We start from the raw sequence: 21407 nt of genomic DNA, 5'->3' as shown, positions 1-21407 counted from the left end.
GGGAGAGGCCACAGCAGTGAGAGGCCCACGTACTGCAAAAAAAAAAAAGAAAATAGACCCATTTTGTATACTTGATGACTTGGATTTTACCTTCTGCATTGCAAAGCTCACAGATTCAGTGTATTTCTTTTTGGTTTTTTTTCATGATTTTTTTTAAACATGCAGTACTGTTTACTTATTTTTTTTTTTTTTTTTTTTAATTTTTGGTTGTGCTGAGTCTTAGTTGTGGCAGGCGAGCTCCTTAGTTGTGGCTCACTGGCTCCTTAGTTGCAGCACGTGTGCTCCTTAGTTGCAGCTGGCAGACTCCTTAGTTGTGGTATGCAAACTCTTAGTTGCGGCATGCATGTGGGGTCTAGCTCCCTGACCAGGGATCGAACCCACGTCCCCTGCACTGGGAGGTGGATTCTTAACAACTGTGCCACCAGGGAAGCCCCAATGTATTTCTAACTGAAAATGAAAGTGTCTATTTTCAGGGAATTTCTTTCTTTTTTTTTTTTTTTTTTGCGGTACGCGGGCCTCTCACTGTTGTGGCCTCTTCCGTTACGGAGCACAGGCTCTGGACGCGCAGGCTCAGCAGCCATGGCTCACGGGCCCAGCCGCTCCGCGGCATGTGGGATCCTCCCGGACCGGGGCACGAACCCGTGTCCCCTGCATCGGCAGGCAGACTCTCAACCACTGCACCACCAGGGAAGCCCGCCTACTTGGTTCTTTTCATGACACCACACACTAAACAAGGTTCTGCACTAGGGCTGACTGTCCAATGTACCTGAAGGGTACTTTACTGGGATAGATTCTAGGGCCCCAATCCAAATACTCCTTTCAGAAGATCTGGATGGGGATGAGGGGGTGAAGTCTGTGTTTTAGAATAGTCGGTTTTGATGGGTAACAGGTATGGAAACTAGTGTTCTCTGCCACTATCTTTTCATTGGTAATGCCTAGAAGACAAGGGACTGGTTAGTGCATGTTTGGCATCTTAAATGAGTGCTCTGGACCCTGTATTTTAAAAGCAATTGTACTAGTTCTGCCAGCACCCAAATAAATGTCATAACCGAGAACATTCGTTATTGTAGCAAGGACAGAAAATTACTTTTTGTTTTAATAGGAATGACTTGTGGCTCTTGAAATAACGTGGGGCAGTAAGTAAGATCTGATTACAGACTCCCTAGGCAAATGAGGCTCAGGATGTTTTTCTGGTTGTGGCAACTATGACTTGTTATTTTATAGAGGTCATGGAAAAGGAGACTCCTTCAGGGTTTTAACATTGGCAACAGAATACCATTCTGGAAGTGAATTAAATTAGAATTAAATTTAATTTTATGCAGGTTAACTCAGGGAGCTCTGCCCAACGGTTGCAACTCTTAGAATGATATTTAGACCTGAATGAAACACCAAGTTGAATATAACACATGTTTGAAAGTGAAACATTTGGTTAACCATTTCTTTTGTCTACATGACTTTAAACAACTGCTTTGTCTATTTTATCTTCTATTTGTCCCTCTCCTTCACTTAACTGATGGACAGGATCCACTGAATTGGTGGGTGAACTGCTGTTTTGATGGAATACAGCTATGTCTGTCAGGCATCTGGAGAACATAGCCCTGAGCACGATGGTGGTAAAGATATTATTTGAAGTTATCTTGATTGAAATATTGCCTAATAGCGCTGCTACTTACAGGTCATTTCTTTAATTTTTACCCAGTGTTCCTACCACTGTGAGATCTGAAATGGCTACCAATTATGGGGTCATTTTTTTTGTCCTTTAGTTTTGAAATTATTCAATGAGATGCTTGACTAAATCCAAACAATATTAAACAAATATGTTGGTTAACATTCTGATACCAAAAATTACTCCGAATCACTTGCAGATTCCTTAACAAATAAATGTGTAATTTGGTGAGCAATTGTTACTGGTCTGTATACCTTGGTGTTTGGTGAGTCAGTATTTGGAGGTTGATTCTGTAAGTATCACAGGGTCAATCCTTTTGTTTTTCTCCAGTGGCACCTCTCCTGCACCTCTAACAGAATAGGGTAGTGACAATATTGGAGTACAGTTATTTGTTCACATATCCCCTTGACTAGACCTGGCATTTCCTGTACGTCAGGAATCTCTCTTTATCTCTGTGTCTCCAGTCCTCACACCACCCCTGCCTTGCACTAATACATAATGATATAATAATAATAGAATAATATATCTGCATGGCAATTAATGAACTGATCTTAACTTTGGGTTTTGTTTGTCTGGTTGACTGTTTTGACTAAACCAAATGGCTAGACAATTCAGTCAAGTTGCTGGCTTTTCACACAACAGATCACCAGGGTAATATTGCTAATATTTTATAGTTGTATGGTAGTTTGTTTTCTCAGAGCAGGAGAATCATGATAATCTCATTTGATTCTCTCAAGACCACACAAAATGGAGCTACTAGTCGTCTTATTTTGGAGGTGAGGAAACGAACGAAGACAAATTGCCCAAGATCACAGCCAGGTACGAGCAGAGCCCTGGGATGGAGCCGTTGATTTCCCATTAACAGCCTCCCCTCAGACTCAGTACCCCCACTTCCCTTACCCTGGGAAATGGGGTGGGGGGTTGGAAGATGAGCTGGACGCAGGTAGAATACTGTTTTACTGTCTGAGGGCCTTTGAATGTGCAGTGGGTTTTCCTCTGGTTCTACGGGGGTCTGTCCGTGGGCTGGGTTCGTAGGCACGTGGTAGCGATGTAGAGGGTTTCCTTCACTCTTCTTGAGGAGCCAGGGTTTCTGGGCCCAGAGTGTCTACCTGTACGTTTCCTCAGCTGCCGCCCAGTAGGCCCAGGAGCACCTGCTCTATACTATTTGTTAAATTCCTGCTGAGTGACAGTGACCATTAGGTACCTCCTTCTGGGGATGGGCCTCTGGTTACCTGTCTACCTGTTAAATCAATGTCAGCTTGGCAAGTAGGTGTGCAGGTTTTCCTTGACAGACTGAATCAAGGCCTCAAAATCACAAGGTAGGTTTTGTACTTTTCCTCTTAAAGTACCAGGCCCACCTCTGTGTCTTAGATGATCATAATTGTCCTGCAAGATTCTGTTCCTTTATAGGTTGTGACAGTTGTTACTTATTCTTCTCTTTTGCTTACAAATTTAAAAGACCCAAATAATTTGTACACATATTAAAAAAATTCAGATAGGATAGAAAGTAATCACTGAAAAGCATAAAGTGAAAATTAATCTCCCATCCCTAGTCTCCTAGGTTATCATTCCAGGATCAGTCACTGTTACTACTTTGTTTTGCATCATATAGGTATGATGTGTATGTACATGTTTAATTGTGTATATATACAAACCTTTCAAATTAAAACATAGAATGTGGCATAGTACACACAGTACTTTGGACTTTATGAAGTTAGTTTCAAACTGTTATACTGGAGATTGTTAAATAGACGTACTTACAGGTTCCCCCCTTCCCACTGTTTTAAAAGTCCCATAGTATTCCATTGTGTGGATCTATCATAGTTTTTATCCAAACTATTTTAATGGACCTTTAGGTTGTTTTCAGTTTTTTTGCTTCTATAAATAAAACTCCTTGATTACTTTGGGGGCACTCTTGTGATAGCATTTATAGAATAAATTCTAGAAGTAGAGTTGTATAGTTGAAGTTATGTCATTTAAAATTCTGATGGACGTTCCAAAAAAAGTTTGTGTAATTTACACTCCCACCCACAAGACGTGACAGCCTATTTTCCCACCCACTTGCCAACAATGTATTAGAAAATGTTTCCATATTTGCTAACTAATATCCTTGTCTTTGAAAAATGTTTGCAAATTGATCTTGTCATAAATTCTTTTCAGCTCTCCCCACAACTTCCCTATTTTTTCAAGGTACAGACCTTAAGTTTATGGGGCTGTAGGGCAATTCCTTCTTCCCTTTAAACAGGCATAGGGTTTTGTTTAATCGCTCAGGCTTCCCTGCTCCTCCATTTATTACCAATCGTTACTTTAACTTATTCTTTTAGGATCCTGGGGTGCAAGCCATCAGTGCCGGAGGCTTTCAAGGTGTTGAGTCAATAAGAAATGGCAGCAAACATTTCTTGTTAGTGAGGGAGAGAATAAAAGGCATGTCACTCAGGGTTTCTGGGTGCAACTTTGGTTCAATTATCTTCAGATGTTTAAAATCAAGGCTGTTTCCAGACCATTTCAAAGAACAGCAGGGCAACCTGCTGAGAACTGTGTGAAATGAACACCCTGTTACAACTAATTAGTGTTACTGTTTTCCTTGCAGTTGGGGGTGAGAGGAAATACATGAAGGGTGTTTATCTCTTCCTGTAGGAGAAAGAGTTGGAACCACTGCAAAAGCCTGGAGGGGGACCCAGAGTATGCTTCCTACATGACTATTCCCACCTTTCTCCAAAGAATGGCTGTGAGCCGTTATGATCCATGCTGCTTGTTCAGTCCCAGTGCTTCTGCGTCTTTGACCCATGCACAAGCTCTTCAGGTTGTTTTTACAAGAGGCCTAAGACAAATGGTGCATTCAATTAAATTCAACAACTACTTATTGAACATTTACAGCATGTAGATGAGTGAGGAATAGTCTCTGCCCTAAGGACTTTAAAATCTAGACAAAAAGGATAAATGAGTAAGTTATTTAGAGCCCCTGCAAGATTTTGAGGATAGCGGTTATAAGTTTCAGGTGGGTTTGAACTGTGAGTTTTGTCCCTTACTGGCTCTGAAAACTTGACTGCTCAAGTCAAGCTTACTTAATTCCTCTTGACTTCAATTTCCTTATCTGTTTAGGGCTGTTATAAGAATTACATAAAGGCATCCATAGTTAGTGATCAGTTAATGTTAGCAGATGTTTTGTCATCAGGGCTATGCCTTAGGAAGAGCTGTGTGATAGTAGGAAATAAGATGATAAAGTGTGGAATGGGGAGAGATAAGAATGGGGAGGTCAGAATTTAGTCAGGATAGGTGAAGTCACATGACAGTGACGAGAAAGCCCCAAGTGATGCTCCTTTGTCCTAGCCGAGATGGCTGCCTTATCCCAGCTAGTGCCCTGGACACGTAGAGACGGCCCTGCAACACAGCAGCACCCCCGCGGTTTCAGTACAGGGAACGAGTCACACTTTAATCACAGCAGTAGTTCATTCACTCGTTCACCAAGCATTAACCTAGGCAGATAGGCTACTAGGTGCTGGAAGGCAGAAAGATGGATACATACCGTCCCTGCTCCCAAGAGACAGATATGTAAACAGACAAATGTAATGCAGGGTGATGAGCGCTCTGACAGGCTATGTGCTGTGTACAGAGCACAGAGCAGGGATGCCTGACCTAGCCTGGGTTGGGAAGGAGCCAGGAAGCAATTTTTAGTTTCCTGGGTCCCACCAGGTTTCCCAGAAGCAGGGCCTGGATGAAGGAAGACCTTGCATGAATTCCCAGTTCCTGTGCGGTCACCCCTCTCCTGCTGAACCCACAGTCCAGTACCACAGCCACTCCCCTTCGTCTGTTCCCAGCCTCTCCTCCTACTGCTTCCTGCGGGTCTCTGGCTGTGGCTGCCCAGTGTCCATGACAGCAGCAGTAACAAATCTTTGCTCCCTCGCAACAAAAGGATGGGTTGGGCCAAGCCCAGGATGATTAAGCTGCACCTCAAACACTTCTGTGTTGACCAGGTCTTGGTTTCTGCCTTCCCTCCTCCCTTCCAAGCAATGAGTAGCTGAAATTTGGTATGACTGAGTCAGAGTGGCCACTTGTCCCTACTTCCTCACACCCGCTCAGCTTTGGAACACGAAGGCCTGATCCTGAGGGAAGCTCTGCCGGTTCACCCACAAGTCTGCTTGGGAAGCTGTGTCATGTCCTATAAATTACAGCCCTGTGCCTCCTGCCCTGGCATGTATGCCAGCAGCCCTTCCTTTCAACCTCCAATCTGGCCTCCTGGTCACCCTACCTTGTTGTGTAAACTTTGGTGCTTTGGGGGGCCGGCTCCTTCTTCTGGGGTCCTGGGAAGTTGGCAGCTGTGGACACCAATGCCTTGAGAAGGTTGGGCGTTGAATCGGGCCACCGAGTCAGTTACCCCGAAGATGGGGGAGCTGGTGGCAAGGACGAAGTTACCAGTGTGGTGAAGAGCTGCAGGTGTTCTCTGGGTCTGATTTGCATCACTGTTTCCATCCAGTTGCAAAAACACGCATCGGGCTTTTGAAACTAGAGCTTGCTGGTATGAATCAGATGAAACCTGAGCTGTGTGGAAGGTGGCAAGTTTTCCAATGCAAGCCTAGCAAGTGTGCTTGGGTGGAAAGTCACGTCAGGCCCATAAACACAGCAAGCAGGAGAGGCCGCCAAAAGCAGAGGCAAAAATAGCTCAGGGGTCCCCATCTTGCCTCATTCAAACCCACCAGCTCCTGCCAGACATTCCTCTCTCTTGCCTTGCCTTCTTCTTGGTTTTTCTTTGTCTCTTCAAGTTTTGACTTGCTTCGGGGTCTCTTCAGCTAGCCTACAGGACTATGGTTGTCTTGCCAGTCTCTGAGTTGCTGGGTCTTTTCTTGGTGTGCAGGAGGGATGCAGAGAATCTGGTCTTCCCCAAGGGCTTCCTCTCTGGGAAGCCATAGGAAACATGCCTCTCTGCTTAGCCAAAGGCAATATATTCCAGGTGTCTGAACAAGGAGGAGAAATTGACTCCTAACTCAAGTTTTGTTTTTTTGGGTTTTTTTTTGTGGTACGCGGGCCTCTCACTGTTGCGGCCTCTCCCGTTGCGGAGCACAGGCTCCGGACGCGCAGGCTCAGCGGCCATGGCTCACGGGCCCAGCCGCTCCGCGGTATGTGGGATCTTCCCGGACCGGGGCACGAACTCGTGTCCCCTGCATCGGCAGGCGGACTCTCAACCACTGCACCACCAGGGAAGCCCCTAACTCAAGTTTTCATCAGAGTGTTTTTGGATGTGTTGAATTTATGGCAGATATTTATGCGTACTCTGGTTTGGAAGTCAGATTTCATCTCTTTCTCATTTGGTCTGTGGGTAGCTCTCTATCTGGTAGTAATGAATTAGGAGACTGAAGTAGGACTGGCACTGAAGAACAAATCTATCTATTTTGCTGCTGCTCAGAGTGTTAAGGTGATCTGGGGAGATGGGTAAAAGATAATAGTAATGAAACAGGTGCTGTAGCAGCGGTAACTCCAGGGAGGGCTCAGCACAGCTTGGCAGACTGTGCTCCACAGACTGGAGCCCCTACAGTGCTGACAGAGGTCAGGTACTGGCAATAACCAGGACCATCATGGCTCAGGCACCAGCCTGAGACACCTCATACATTTAACATTCAGATACAGAAGCCTTGCACACCTGGCAGACCACAGCTTTCTGCCTTCCAACAGGGAGAGATGATGGTCTCTTTTGCAGATGTCTATAAATACATACTCTTCACTTGCCTGAAAGCTTTCTGGCATAGGGGCAGAGTATATCCCTCACAGCCCAGCATTCAGAATTGGGAGGATTCAGTGAGGTAATTGGGAAGCACCTAGCACAGACTCTAGTGCAGATCAGGCACTTAATGGTTTTTAAATTTTATTTTATTAAAGTATAGTTGATTTACAATGTTGTGTTAATTTCTGCTGTACAGCAAAGTGACTCATTTATACATATATATATTCTTTTTCATATTCTTTTCCATTATGGTTTATCACAGGATATTGAATATACTTCCCTGTGCCTACAGTAGGACCTTATTGTTTATCCACCCAATATGTAATAGTTTGCACCTGCTAATCGCAAACTTCCAGTACTTCACTCCCCTGCCCCAAACCCCCTTGGCAACCACAAGTCTGTTCTCTATGTCCCTGCGTCTGTTTCTGTTTCGTAGATATGTTCATTTGCGTCGTATTTTAGATTCCACATGTAAGTGATATTATATGGTATTCGTCTTTCTCTAGGCACTTAATTGTTGACGTTCCTTCCTCTATTCCACCTCCCTTTTCTGCTTTCTTCCTGCCTTCTCCCTCAAGGAAAGTTACCAGAACTTGCATTTAATTTCCCATTATATGTATACACATAATGGAAGATGTTATACTGTTTGATGATTGGTAACGCTTCTTTTCTCTGAGTTTGATTCTCTGTTAAACAGTATTTATAATACTGGAACACTAAACATGGTCTTCTACTGATCCTTTGACATCTCACTTACTGTCCTAATCTCTGTCTTTGCCTTTCCTAGGGTGATCTGTTTAATATTTTCCTTGTTTGGAGCTAGGTCATTGGAAAACAGAAGAGGCAGGGCTGGCCAAGTGGAGTTGTTAGGGAGTTGATGAGCACCTCAACATTGCCTAAGAAGGCAAGCTTTGGTAAAATATGGGCTGGAACCATGGGTATTTGGCTACTTTGCTGTGGGAGGGTGGGCTGGTAGCGATATGTGAGAATATTGTGGGAGCAGAGTTAAGTCCTAGACTGTGTTTCCTATCGTGGGGCTAGGACTAGGAGAGAAAAAGCTTACTACACTAATCAAGACAATACTTTAGTGCAACGTTTAAAAAATCAAAGTTAAGGTGAAAAAAATCCATAGTGAACTAAATATCAAAATATTAGAGTGATATTGGAGCCTGAGGCAAAAGGAAAAGTTGGTAGTACTGATCTTATTTGCATTAGTTTGCCTGGGCTGCTATAACAAAATATCATAGACTGGGTGGTTAAACCAGGGGTCCCCAAACCCCAGGCTGCAGACCAGTACTGATCCACTGCCTGTTAGGAACCAGGCCCCACACCAGTAGGTGAGTGGCGGGCGAGTGAGCAAAGCTTCATCTGCCACTCCCCATCGCTTGCATTACTGCCTGAACTACCACCACCACCCCACCACCCCTGCCCCGTCCATGGAAAAATTGTCTTCCACAAAACCAGTCCCTGGTGCCAAAAGGTTGGGGACCGCTGGCTTAAACGACAGAAATTTATTTCTCACAGTTCTGCAGGCTGAGAAGTGCCAGATCAAGGTCCAGCAGTGTTGGTTTCTGGTGAGAGCTCTTTTCCTGGCTTACAGATGACTGCCTTCTCACTGTGTTTTCACGTGGAAGAGAGAGAGAGAGAGAGAGAGAGAGAGAGAGAGAGAGAGGTCTAGTGTCTCTTCTTATAAGGGCACTAATCCCATTATGAGGGCCCCATTCTCATGACCTCATGTAACCCTAATTACCTCCCAAAGACCTCATTTCCAAATACCATCACATTGGGGTTAGAGCTTTAACATACGAATTTTGGCAGGGACACAAACATTCAGTTCATACCACTGTCTCTATTTAATATTTTGATATTTTGTTCATTCCCTGGTTTTCCAGTGGTTAAGACTTGGCCTTCCAATGCAGGGGGTACAGGTTCAATCCCTGGTTGGGGAGCTAAGATTCCGTATGCCTTGTGGCCAAAAAACCAAAACATAAAAGATATTTGTTACAATATTGTAACAAATTCAATAAAGACTTTAAAAATGTTCCCCATAAAAAATTGCATTAAAATATCGTTTATCTTGATAGCTGAATTTTTTGGTGCTTCCTTAAAATTTTCAGTCCTGGCCCTGCCTTAGGGAAACCCCTACTCTTGGTTCTGGGGTGGGGGCATTGGGCCAAGGCATCACCCTGAGCCAAAGGGTCAGGGTCTGATCACTCATTGGATTGTCCAATGCTGACCAAATTCTTCATTTCCTATTTCTTCCTTGATTATTGTCAAGTGTGTGGTTGCATTTTCAACATTTAATTATTTTCATTGTTTCACAGTACTTTGCATTTCATCCAACACTGCAATTAGTTAAATATAGTATTCCATAATCAAGTCTAATTTTTACATTTCTCCTATAAATGGAGGTAGGCAGGAACCAGAGAACCCATTCTGAATGTTCAGCTTTGTTAGGCAAACTTTTGTGGTGACTTCTGCAATTTTGGTGTGTCAGCAGATTTAATCTAATTTTAAAGACTACAAATGTCTCTTCAGCTATCTGATATTATGGTGACTTTTTTCAAAAAATTTTTGAACTTTTCCTAAAATTAAGCATTTTTTAAACTTTTCATTTTGATATAATATTAAATTTACAGAAAAGTTATAGGAACTGTGCAAAGAACTTCTGTCTGTATACTTTTTATTCAGTTTCACTAATTGTATACTTTGTTTCATTTGCTTCTGTCTGCGTGTGTATACATACACACACATTTATATAATTGTTTTCTGAACCATTTGTTAATAAATTGGAGATCTTGTTCACTGATACAATCTGTTATATAATCAAGTCTTTTAATTTTCGTTATTTGTCCTAATGTTCATTACAGATATTCTTTTTTGCCAACTCAAGGTCTAATCCAAGATCATGCATTGCATTTGACTGTCCAATTCCTTTAATCTCATTTAATCTGCAACACAGTTCCTCAGCCTTTCTCTATCTTTCTTGACCTTGTTATTTTTTGAAATGCACAGGCCAGTTATTTTATAGGCCAGCTATTTTGGGCTTGTCTGATGTTTCCTCATGTTTAGATTCAGGTTATACATTTTTTGGCAGGAATACCACAGAAGTGTGTCCTAAGTACACCACCATATCAAGAGCACATGATATTGGTTTCTCCCAATTTTAGTGATGTTAACTTTTGTTTTAAAGAAGACATCACCTAGCTGCATTTTCCCCCAGTCTTTTTGTGACCAGTATTATTAAGATATAATCAATGTATAACATTGTGTAAGTTTAAGGTGTACAATCTGATGATTTGATATATGCGTTTAATGTGAAATGATTACCACAATAAGTCCATTTTGGTGATGTTAACTCTGATCACTTGGTTTAGATGGTGTCAACCATTTCTCTCCACTATAAAGTTAGTTTGTTCTACTTTGAAGTCAATAAATAATTTATGGAGAGATATTTTGAGACTACGTATCTTGTTCCTAATTAAACGTTCACCCATTTGTTTTAGCATATGTTGATGATTTTGTTCCATTTTATTTCATTCAAAATATTTTAAAATTTCTCTTGATGTTTCTTCTTTGACCTATGCATTATTTATAAGTGTGTTGCTTAATCTCCAAGTATTTTGGGATTTTCCAGCTATCATTCTGTTATTGATTTCTAGTTTAATTCCACTGTGGTCTGAAAGCAGACATTGTATTATTTCTGTTCTTTTAAACTCATCAAGGTGTGTTTTATGGCCCAGAATGTGGTCTGTCTTGGTGACTGTTCCATGTGAGCTTGAGAAAAATGTGTATTCTGCTGTTGTTAGCTGAAGTAGTCTATAGATGTCAATTATATCAAGTTGATTGACGGTGTCGTTGAGTTCAACTATGTCCTTACTGATTTTTCTACCTGCTGGATCTGTCTGTTCCTGACAGAGTGGTATTTGAAGTCTCCAACCATAATAGTAGATTCATCTATTTCTCCTTGTAGTTCTGTCCGTTTTTGTCTCATGTCGTTTGATGCTCTGTTGTTAGGCACATGAAATAGTGTTATGATTTCTTGCAGTATTGACCCCTTTATTATTATGTAATTACCCTCTTCATCACTGATAATTTTCCTGCTCTGAAATCTGCTGTGTTTGAACTTAATAGCTACTTCTGCTTTCTTTTGACTTTTCTGCCTTTTGTGGTTTTAATTGAGCATTTTATATGATTCCACTTTCTCTCTTTTCTTAGAATATCAATTATACTCTTTTTTTTAAATACTGTTTTTAGTGGTTGCTCTAGAGTTTGTAATATACATTTACAACTAATACAAGTGTATTTTCATGGGTAGTGTGAATAATAATTTCTTTCTTTTTTTTTTTTTAATTTGACCACACTGTGTGGCATGTGGGATCTTAGTTCCCCAGCCAGGGATTGAACCTGGGCCCCTGCAGTGAAAGTGCTGAGTCCTAACCACTGGACCACCAGGGAATTCCCTGATAATTTTTTATAATAACCAAATATTCCTAATTCTTCCCTTCCATTCTTCATTTTTTAATTGAAGTACTGTTGATTTACAATGTCATGTTAGTCTTATATATATATATATGAATATATATATTTTTTTCAGATCCTTTTCCCATATAGTTTATTCCATCCCATTCTTGAATCATTGCTGTCATTCATTTCACTTATACATAAGTATATTATTTGTATGTCTGCGTATATATATATATGCTTTTGCACATATGTATATACACATAAGCATACATAAATAAGCATATACATGTAAATATATATATACACACATAAGCATAAAGAAATATATAAGCATTATTCTGTTATATCAACTAATAAGAAAAAAAAGTTTTTATTTTACCTTCACTTATTCTTTGATGCTCTTCCTTCCTTTATGTAGATTTGGGTTTCTGACCTGTATCATTTTTCTTCTCTGTGAAGAACTTTTTTCAACATTTCTTACAAAGCAGGTCTACTGGCAGTAAGTTTCCTCAACTTTTACCTGAGAAAGTCTTTATCTTTCCTTCACTTTTGAAGGAGAATTTTGGACGGTTCAAACTTCTGGGTTGGTTGTTTTTTTCTCTCAACTCTTTAACTATTTCACTCCACTCTCCACTTTCTTGCATGGTTTCTGAGGAAAGGTCAGAAGTAATTCTTATTTTTGTTCCTCTTTAGGTAATGTGTTTTTTTCCCCTCTGGCTTCTTTCAAGATTTTTTTCTTTATCTTTGATTTTCTGAAGTTGGAATATGATGTGCCCAGGTATAGTTTTTTGTTTGTTTGTTTTGTTCTTTTATTTATCTTCTTTGGTGTTCTCTCAGCTTCCTGGATCTGTAGCTTGGTGTCTGACATTAATTTGGGGAAATTCTGAGTTATTATTGCTTCATATATTGCTTCCATTCCTATCACCCTTTTTTTTTTTTTTTGGTATTTTCATTATGTGTATGTTACACCTTTTATAGTTGTCCCACAGTTCTTGGATATTCTGTTCTGGTTTTTTTCAGTCTTTTTCTCTTTAATTTTTAGTTTTGTAAGTTACTATTTTTATATCTCCAATCTCAGAGATTCTTTCCCCACCCTTCTCCAGTATACCAATGAGCTCATTACAACCATTTTCCATTTTTGTTATAGTATTTTTAATCTGTAGCATTTCTTTTTGACTCTTTCTTAGAATTTCCATCTCTCTGCTTACATTATCCATCTATTATTGCATGTTGTCTACTTTTTCCATTAGAGCCATTGCTAATCATAGTTGTTTTAAATTCCTGGTCTGATAATTCCAACATCCCTGCCATCTGACTCTGATTCTGCTGCTGTTCAGTCTCTTCAAACTGTATTTTTTGCCTTTTAGTATGCCTTGTAATTCTTGGTTGAAATCTGGACGTGTTGTACTGTGTGAAAGGAACTGTAGTCAATAGGCTTTTAGTGGTGTGGTGGTAAGGTGTGGAAGGGAGAGAAAGTGTTCTATAGTTCTATAATTAGTGCACAGGTGAGCCTGTGTCCTGGACTGTAAACTTCACCAGTGTTTCTCAGTTTCCTCCTTCCTTCCCCTTGAGTGGTACAGGATGGATAGAGGCGTGCTGAAGTTGGGTAATTTCCTTCCCCCAGGTATGTTATGCTCTGGCAAATAGTTTCTTAAGGGAGGCCTTGTTGAGAAGAGAATGCTCTGGTGTATTTCAAAATGGTTCCCTTTTCCCTCTCCATGATGGAAGTATGAAGGTATTATTCTCTGATATTCACTAAAAAGAGCTCCTAGAGGTAAAACTCACAAAAGTGTGGGATTCCCCCTATAACTGGGTCTCCCTGGAGTTGCCTCCAGCAGTTGGTCAGTTATGGTTTAGGTTTTCCTACCCTGGCTCCAGTTCCTGTAGAGGTTTGTGCTCATGGGTTTCTGCTGTGATAAGTTGTGATTCTAAGTATCCCCCTCTCTGTCTCTTTGATTTGGGAGAGGGACTTGCCTTGTGACCTAATTTCTCTGACATATCTAAGAAGAGTAGTTGATTTTTCAGTTTGTTCAGGTTTTTACTTGTTGTTAAAGTGGAGTGATGACCTCTAAGCTCCTTACATGCTGGCATGGGAACTGGAAGTCTATTGATAATGACGTTTTTGTCTCCATCATTCCTTCTATATTTATTAGTTGACCTTTTACTCTAAGGAAGAGCTTTTCTTTTATAATAGTTGATTAATTAATTAACTTGATTTAAATGAACTTCTGGGCTCTTTAGTTCCTATTTTATTTAGTGGATTATAATCTGTTATTATTATTCACTTTGATACTCCAATCACTCCTGACTTGGCCAGAGGAAGTCCTTTCCAATTAGCTCCTGTGTGCTTTGACATGTTCCCAGTATTCTTTGAGCACTTTCTTACTTTCTGATGAAACAAGATGTTCTGGGCTTGACTTGTACGTTTTCTGCCCAAGCCCTAGAATAATATGATTGAATTTTAGTTCATTAACTATTTTCCTTTTTGAGGAGGTTATTCTGAGGATGGAGTTTTGATTCCATGTGGAAAGTCAACTTGATGTTATTTGTTGTGTTCACTGTGCTATGGCAGCATATTCTTTATGTGACGTCATCAGTATTTCCTGTGAGAAGGTGTCATCAGTTAGTCTTCTTTGAATCTGCTTTGGTTCACCATTTCAAGCCTGGGTGTGATTCACACAGGTGCATTGATGTATAATTTTTGTTTAGGTAATTGATTTATTTGAATATTTGATGAGAACTGCAATAAACCCCTCAGTTAACTAATATGCTTTTGTCTAGTGGTGGTTGGTTCTTTGCTAGTCCTTATAGATTCTGTAGAGCATAAAACATGGTTCCTCCTCCCAAGAAGTTTATATTCTTAAAAGGTGGACAAGAAGAGCATATACTAAGCCATGGCCAGTACTGCATTAAGGTATATAAATCATCACTGTGTTATACGGGTACCAACAGTAAGTCTGTACCAATTCTGAGAGGAGGTTATGGATGAGGATGGAGAAGGCAGACAAGATTCTACAGCTCATAGCCATCAGGACAGGAGGTCTTTACAGACCTAGAATGGACTCTGCACATTTACCTTGCCTGGAAAGATGAGATCTTTTATAGGTGACCTTTTACACAGGGGTTATAAATCTCAATAGGACATACATGGGGAAGAGTGGGCTGCTATCACTAAGCCTCGGGGCTCACTAAAATTTCCATACACAAGCATTCCTTGGAGCCTAGAACAGGATCATGGAGTTGAAGCAGGAGAGCATGACCTATGTGATTCTCTGCCTTTTTTTCACTCCATGATTGTCCTAGAGCAGGAAGCTCTTCCTTTCTGTGAACTTGTTCTGTGAGCTGTGTTTCCAGACGCTCGCAGAAAGAATATTACCTAGCAGAGAAGCATGACAGGGTTTTTTTTCTGACCCAACAATTTTATATTTCTATACTGTCTACTCTCTGGTTGTAAATGCTTTGGGGGCAGGGCCCTGCATTATACTTTTTGGCATCCCCCATTGCCTGTGCCCCCATTGCATGAATTATTCATTGATTGATTGGTTTTCTGAAAATCCCTGATTGCTTTGGGATATGTGTGATAGGAGACAGAATGATGAAATTTGTTGACTCTTGTAAATATAAAGTCTTTGCTGTGTTAGCTTAACATTGTGGACCTGGAGTGGCTCTAAATTTTCCCTTGCAGAAGCAAAATCACTATAGCAGTTCCAGACCTCACTTTTCCTAAGGAAAAAATATATGTGTATATATATATATATACACACACACACACACACATACACATATATCTATATATAGATATATGTGTATATTTTTTATATACATACATATGTATATTTTAACATATTCTTCCTTATTTAAAATGCAGCTGGCCTTTTAAAAGAAGGAGGCTCCTATATACTGAAAAATTTCTTTTAAATAAAAATAAAACCATGGCCTAGATGATCTCCAGTATTGAGCTATAGGCAAACTTAGAGCAAGAGAGGCCTTCCTGGCAACCCTAAAATGTAGGTGACTTCTACATTGCCTGTGAAGACGGCTTCTGGAAAGATGGCTTACGTTCTTCATACTCCCTTCTTGGGCCTTACTCTTGAGCCTGATGAAGCCCGAAGCTTGGTATCCTGTAATTCCTCCAACCTAGGAGGTGCTTAGGAGTCTGCCGTCTTACTGGTCTGGGTAGGTCTGGCGGAACCTGAAGGCTGTGCCAAGTAAGAACCTATTAAATCATGCAGCGCTCCCAGCTAGGATGTCTGCGTATATCAATTGTGGAAACCAACAGTTGGATTAAGGAAATCCCCCAACTTGAAATGAATATCGGCTTGAGTTGTTAAGCCCAGAAATATTTCCTGTCTTTGAGATTTGGTGGTAGGCTCTGCTTGCCTTAAGTTAAAGGGTCAGATTTTCCTGTAAGCACTTGAGCTCTTGCTATTTCGGGTAGTCACCTCTCCACACACATATGCTTCATCAGGAGTCGGAGCAGAGTGAATTTTGTCGGTTGTGTCCTGTGCTGCATTAGGATCTCTTCCTTGGTCAAGTGAACGCTCTTGATGAGTTTGCCCCCTTCTGTGATCATGTTGTAGGGCTTTGGATTACACGTTATTGTATGTAATCCATCCCCATGTTAACAGGCATTCTTCCAAGTGAGGAAAAGACCTGGCCTGTGGTAGATGACAACTCTCCCTTGGGATCTCCTGGGGACAGGCTGGTGCTTTTAGAACTGCCGTGTGCCTTGATCTTAATTTATCTGTTGTATTCAATATCATTGGAAGCCGGGGAAAGGCCAAATACCTGACCTCCGTTCCAGGGCTGTGATACTGCACCCACTCCAAGCTTCCTTTGATCCTTGCTTTGGCAAGCCAAGTAGGGGAACTCCTTAGCTTTCCTTGGTCCCCCCAAATTCATCTGACTTTGAGAATTTGTGACATTTAGTCTTCAAATTACAGATTGATTTGATTGCTGGTTGGAGAAGAAAAAGCTTTGACAGTCTACTGGAAAGTAGCTGATCAGACTGATGCTTTTCCAAGCGTCCATGTGAGGATTAGTATTCCTCCCAGCCATCACCTGGCTGTCATGGGACAATTCTTGGGGAATAGGACATCGGGCTTTATTTGGTCTTCCTGGTTGTGAGAACCTAGAAAGGTAGGCAAGGGCCACTATAGACAGCTTACAATATTCATGTTAAGTCCACTCCCACTGCAAATAAAGATAACTGCTTGGCCCGGTTAATTTTAGAGTGTTTATTTAGAATAAATTCAGATCTGCTGAAATAATGTCTACCTTTGTATGGGGCAAGAAAGTATTCACCAAAATTCATTAAAAGTTTTCATTTAGGAAAGAGGAGAATTGTTGACTTTCTTGAGTGTGAAGGTCAGTAAACTTAAAAAGGAAGGGAGGAAGGGAGGGAGGGAGAGAGGAAGGGAGGGAGGAAAAGAAAACTGAAACAACCCTGTGTGTAAAACATTAGTGCTGGGTTAGGAAGACATTGGTTTCAGATAATTCCCATATGTGTAACATCATACATATTATAAGCACTCGGCATTTCTCGTGTGTCATCCATTCCCATCTGAAATCTTCTGGTGTGAACTGTGAAATAATGAAACTGAATTTTAAAATGTGTTTTATAATTAGAATCAGTGGCTTTAATTCATTTTTTTTTAATAAAATCCACTTTTAAAGAGTATTATCTCAGCCGTCCACAGGCCAGAACCCAGTCCTTTGTAATATGGAAAAAATGTCAGTATTGGGTCTATATTTTTTTTTTAATGAAATGCCCCCCTTTTCTCCAGCCTTCTTTTGTGGCTGCTTTCTCTATTTCATACTGCTCAGAGGCTTGAGCTGAGGGTAGATCTAAATATGAGATGTACCGTTGCTTCAAGTGCTAACAGCCTTTTCCTGGTGGTTTCCTGCTCTTGGTTTTCTGAGACAGCAGAATTTCAAGTAAAAGGAGTACTCAATTTCTGTCTTTTGTGGGCTCTAGTGCAGGTTCTTAGCCAAGGAAAAAGTCCTTGTCAGCTTTCCGGGAGCCAAAGTGTAGCTGTGATTCTATTTGCTGAGCTTCCTAGGGCTAGTCTACTTGCGAAATTCAGCCATACTTCATGTGGGTGCCCAGTCTGGGCATTTGTGGGTGTTTAAGCCTATGTTAGGGCAGGCTTACCAGGAGACAGAGGGATTAAACACCTGGAACTGATGGTGGGCTCCAGGGTTGTAAAAGGTCTTATAAAAAGAGTGGGCCTAAGACTGTTGCCTCTCAGAGCCCTGGGTGAGAGTGGCACTTGCACATAAAATAATTGAGAATTGAGTTTTGGTTTCAATCTGTGAAGGCATGGTTAGTTTTTGTTTTTGTTTTTGTTTGCGGTACGTGGGCCTCTCACTGCTGTGGCCTGTCCCATTGCGGAGCACAGGCTCTGGACGTGCAGGCTCAGCGGCCATGGCTCACGGGCCCAGCCACTCCGCGGCATGTGGGATCTTCCCGGACCGGGGCACGAACCCGTGACCCCTGCATCGGCAGGCGGACTCTCAACAACTGCGCCACCAGGAAAGCCCCCTTTGTTTGTTTTTTGTTTTTGTTTTTGTTTGTTTTGAAGGCATGGTTGGTTTTAAGCATGGAATATCACTTAAAAGAAATTGCACTCCTTGTTTAGACTTGTATCATCTTACACCCCAGCCCTACGTTCCTGCCAGCTGAATGCATTGCTGAAGAGTCATATTCAGATTTCTGGCACTGGCGAGGACAGGGCCTTCTCACACTTGCAGCAGCAGGGGTGGCACAGGGAAGAGAGAGGACCTTGTAGGGGCTGTAAGTCTGGAGAAGCAGCAAGGCCCATGTTGGGACAGGGGGCACTAACATGGGGCTGGTGACCTTTGGAGTATGTGGTACAGATTGGCAGGGGTGGGAGCAAGAAGCAATTTTGGCTGAGGTCAGTGGTGACCTTCAGTTTTCAGCACACGGGATCAGGGACAATGGGGTGTTGCAACAACGTCCATGAGGCCGAGCAGAAAATGGCACCTGCGGTTGCAACAGGTGAACTGTAATGACTGCCAAGGAGAGCTCAAGAGCCATTTGGAGACCCTGCCAGCCAGAAGGGGAGGACCAGGGCCTGGGATTCCACAGATCTGCTGCCCCAGGCTCAGGGCCAATGACTGTTGTTACAGTTACCCCCAAACTCCTCCAGTGGCCCTTCTCCAGCTGGGAGGAGTAGGAGGACACAGGCTACTCCTATTCCTTGGCAGAGAGACGTCCTGCTTCTTATTCTGGGGGATTTCACATCAGCAGTAGCCTGTGTGTGGAACTCCACAGAACTCAATGTTAGGCTTAGGATACCAAGCCAACCGGGGCCAGTATCGCCTACTGTTGGGAGATGAACTTTTTCCTCGTTATTTTGTTATCCTCTGACAGCTGCAATTTGGACCTTGTTAGTCTCTGGTTAAGGAGAACCTTGGCTGTCAAGGAAATTCATTCCAATGTTTTGTGACATTACTGACGAAATTTACTTCTAGTCATTTGTTTTCTGGAGTAATCTGCCCTTCCTTACTGCATATAGCTGGATGACATCAGAATTCATGAGTCTCTCTGTTCTTAAATGTTTAAATTTGTTGCATATCAAAATTGCTCGTGTGTGCTGCTTTCTGGGGTCATAAACAGCAGCACCTATTCAGAGCGGCACGCGCAGCCTTCCTGTCCGTCTTCACTGCCTCATTTGGCAAAGAACCAAGGTCACAGGCTGATGTTGAGACTGACCCACCTGCTCCTCCAGTGAGAAACATGAAGCACATTGTGCTTTCATACCAGCAAGCTTTGAGAAACTGAGGCTGTCTTTTCTTATTTTTCTTGGTAATGCTGTTTGAGCTCTGTCGGGTGCTCTGATTAAAGCTTACCTTTGGTAGAATGGTGAGGGGTAGTCTCACAGTTATCAGGGTATAAATATTGGATATTCATTTACAAAAACAAAACAGTAACAGCAAAGCCACATCAGAGGTCACGCAGCTCAGGCTTGTCTGGAAGGCCTCAGCTCTGCCTTCTATTTGGAGTGTGCTCTGAGGGAAGGTGCTTATATATTTACTTCTGCTGCATTGACAGATACTTCAGTGGTCCTCATTTAAACTATCTTTATGGCCGAAAATGAGGCCACATCATGAGGGCTTCTGCCCCAAGGATGCGTGAAGAGAGAGGTCCTCTTTATGCCACTGCGTCTTGGCTCTGCATTAGCCAGCTTCATCCTGGGTCTTTCATCCTCAGCCCCGCATGTTCCCTCCCTGTGGAGAAAAGTCAGACATGGCCCTGCCCCGATGAAGCTTCAGACCTCAGCAGAGAAATCTCTTCTCCACAAGCCACGTATGCACAGCCCCCAGGGCTGTGTGTGACTCTTACCGTAGAGGGATACTTTCTGTTTCGGTTCCATAAGAGCCATCCTTTACAGATTTTTTGAAATCATGACACTTCTTTCTTCACCCTCCCTATTCACTCCTCCCAGCTGTGCCTTGTGGCCAGAATGTACTAAATCAAAGGTAAAGTATTTATTGTGTACTTATGCTAAGGGATGGTTTTTCAAGCAAGATGTTAGGATATTATCTCCTATCTTTACATTTTAAATGCAAATGTATTTCAAGGACCACAGAATGAACTATTTGAAATTAGGACTATTTTAGAGAAATCTGGGTTGGATGATTGCAGCAACTATAGGACATAGAAAAGAAGTTTAAGACCATTCTTACCTTGAGAGTGTTTGGAGATTTTGTGAAACGCATTGAGAGCTCTGGAAACAGCTTGAATTGTGGATCACAGTTTCAGAGCATCTGTGTTCTTTCCATCTGCTCACAGTTCTCTGGTTCTGATGATCTGGACCACCTTGAGCCACTGTGCTGACTGAGAAGCAGAACAACTAGCAGCTGCTTCTGTTACCCTCAGACTCGAAGGCCTCAGCTAAGGGCCTCACTGTCAGATCCCTGCCAAGGCCTTTGGCTTTCTTGAATGACTTGATCACATGCTGATGTTTCAAGGCTGGGTGCTCCCCAGCTGGAGCCCTGAAAATGCTTGCGTGGCATCCCTAGAGAAGGAAACTAACTTGAAAGAAACTCTCGCAAAGTAAATCACCAGGACTGGATGGTTTGCATCCAAGAGTTAGGGACGGAAATGAAGTGTGAAATAGCACAGATACTGATGAAGACATTAGTTCGCCATTAAAACCAAAACTGTGTCAGAGCAGAGGACGTTTGCTAACGTGATGACCTTGTTGGTAAAGGAGAAAGATTAGTGGCCTATCTGCTGCCTCTGGAAAACCTGGTCCACTTGGAAAGAATGACACAAAATACGAACAATGATACAATAGCCTTTATTCCCTTAAAACAGCTAAGAGGGACAGCACTGCAATTCATGCATGGCAGCATATCAGTAGAAACCTTGGAAAGAATATGATAGTGAATATGTAACATGTGAGCTGCTATTCCCTACTCCTGTGCCCATGGCAGACATCACTAATCGATCTCTTCTTCTAAGCTTGGATTGGGCCTCATACTCCTCAATTTTGTGCTCTCCCATCAAATGACCAGAGTTGACATAGG

The 21407-nt window shown here is 41.9% G+C and overlaps 1 protein-coding gene and 1 non-coding gene across 2 annotated transcripts in view; one reads left to right on the top strand and one right to left on the bottom strand.

The window, feature by feature from the left end:
• The window catches only part of TBX15 (T-box transcription factor 15), a 99389-nt gene that overhangs the window by 19293 nt on the left and 58689 nt on the right, over nucleotides 1–21407 (top strand). The window lies entirely within an intron of this gene.
• On the bottom strand, nucleotides 11769–11840 carry TRNAE-UUC (transfer RNA glutamic acid (anticodon UUC)). Its single transcript has one exon. It is a non-coding gene; the product is annotated as a tRNA-Glu (tRNA).

Source organism: Neophocaena asiaeorientalis, unplaced genomic scaffold, assembly GCF_003031525.2.
Source record: "Neophocaena asiaeorientalis asiaeorientalis breed wild unplaced genomic scaffold, Neophocaena_asiaeorientalis_V1.1 scaffold62, whole genome shotgun sequence".
Lineage (NCBI taxonomy): Eukaryota > Metazoa > Chordata > Mammalia > Artiodactyla > Phocoenidae > Neophocaena > Neophocaena asiaeorientalis.
Note: the sequence above shows the minus strand (reverse complement) of the source record. Positions and strands in the feature narration are given on the sequence as shown.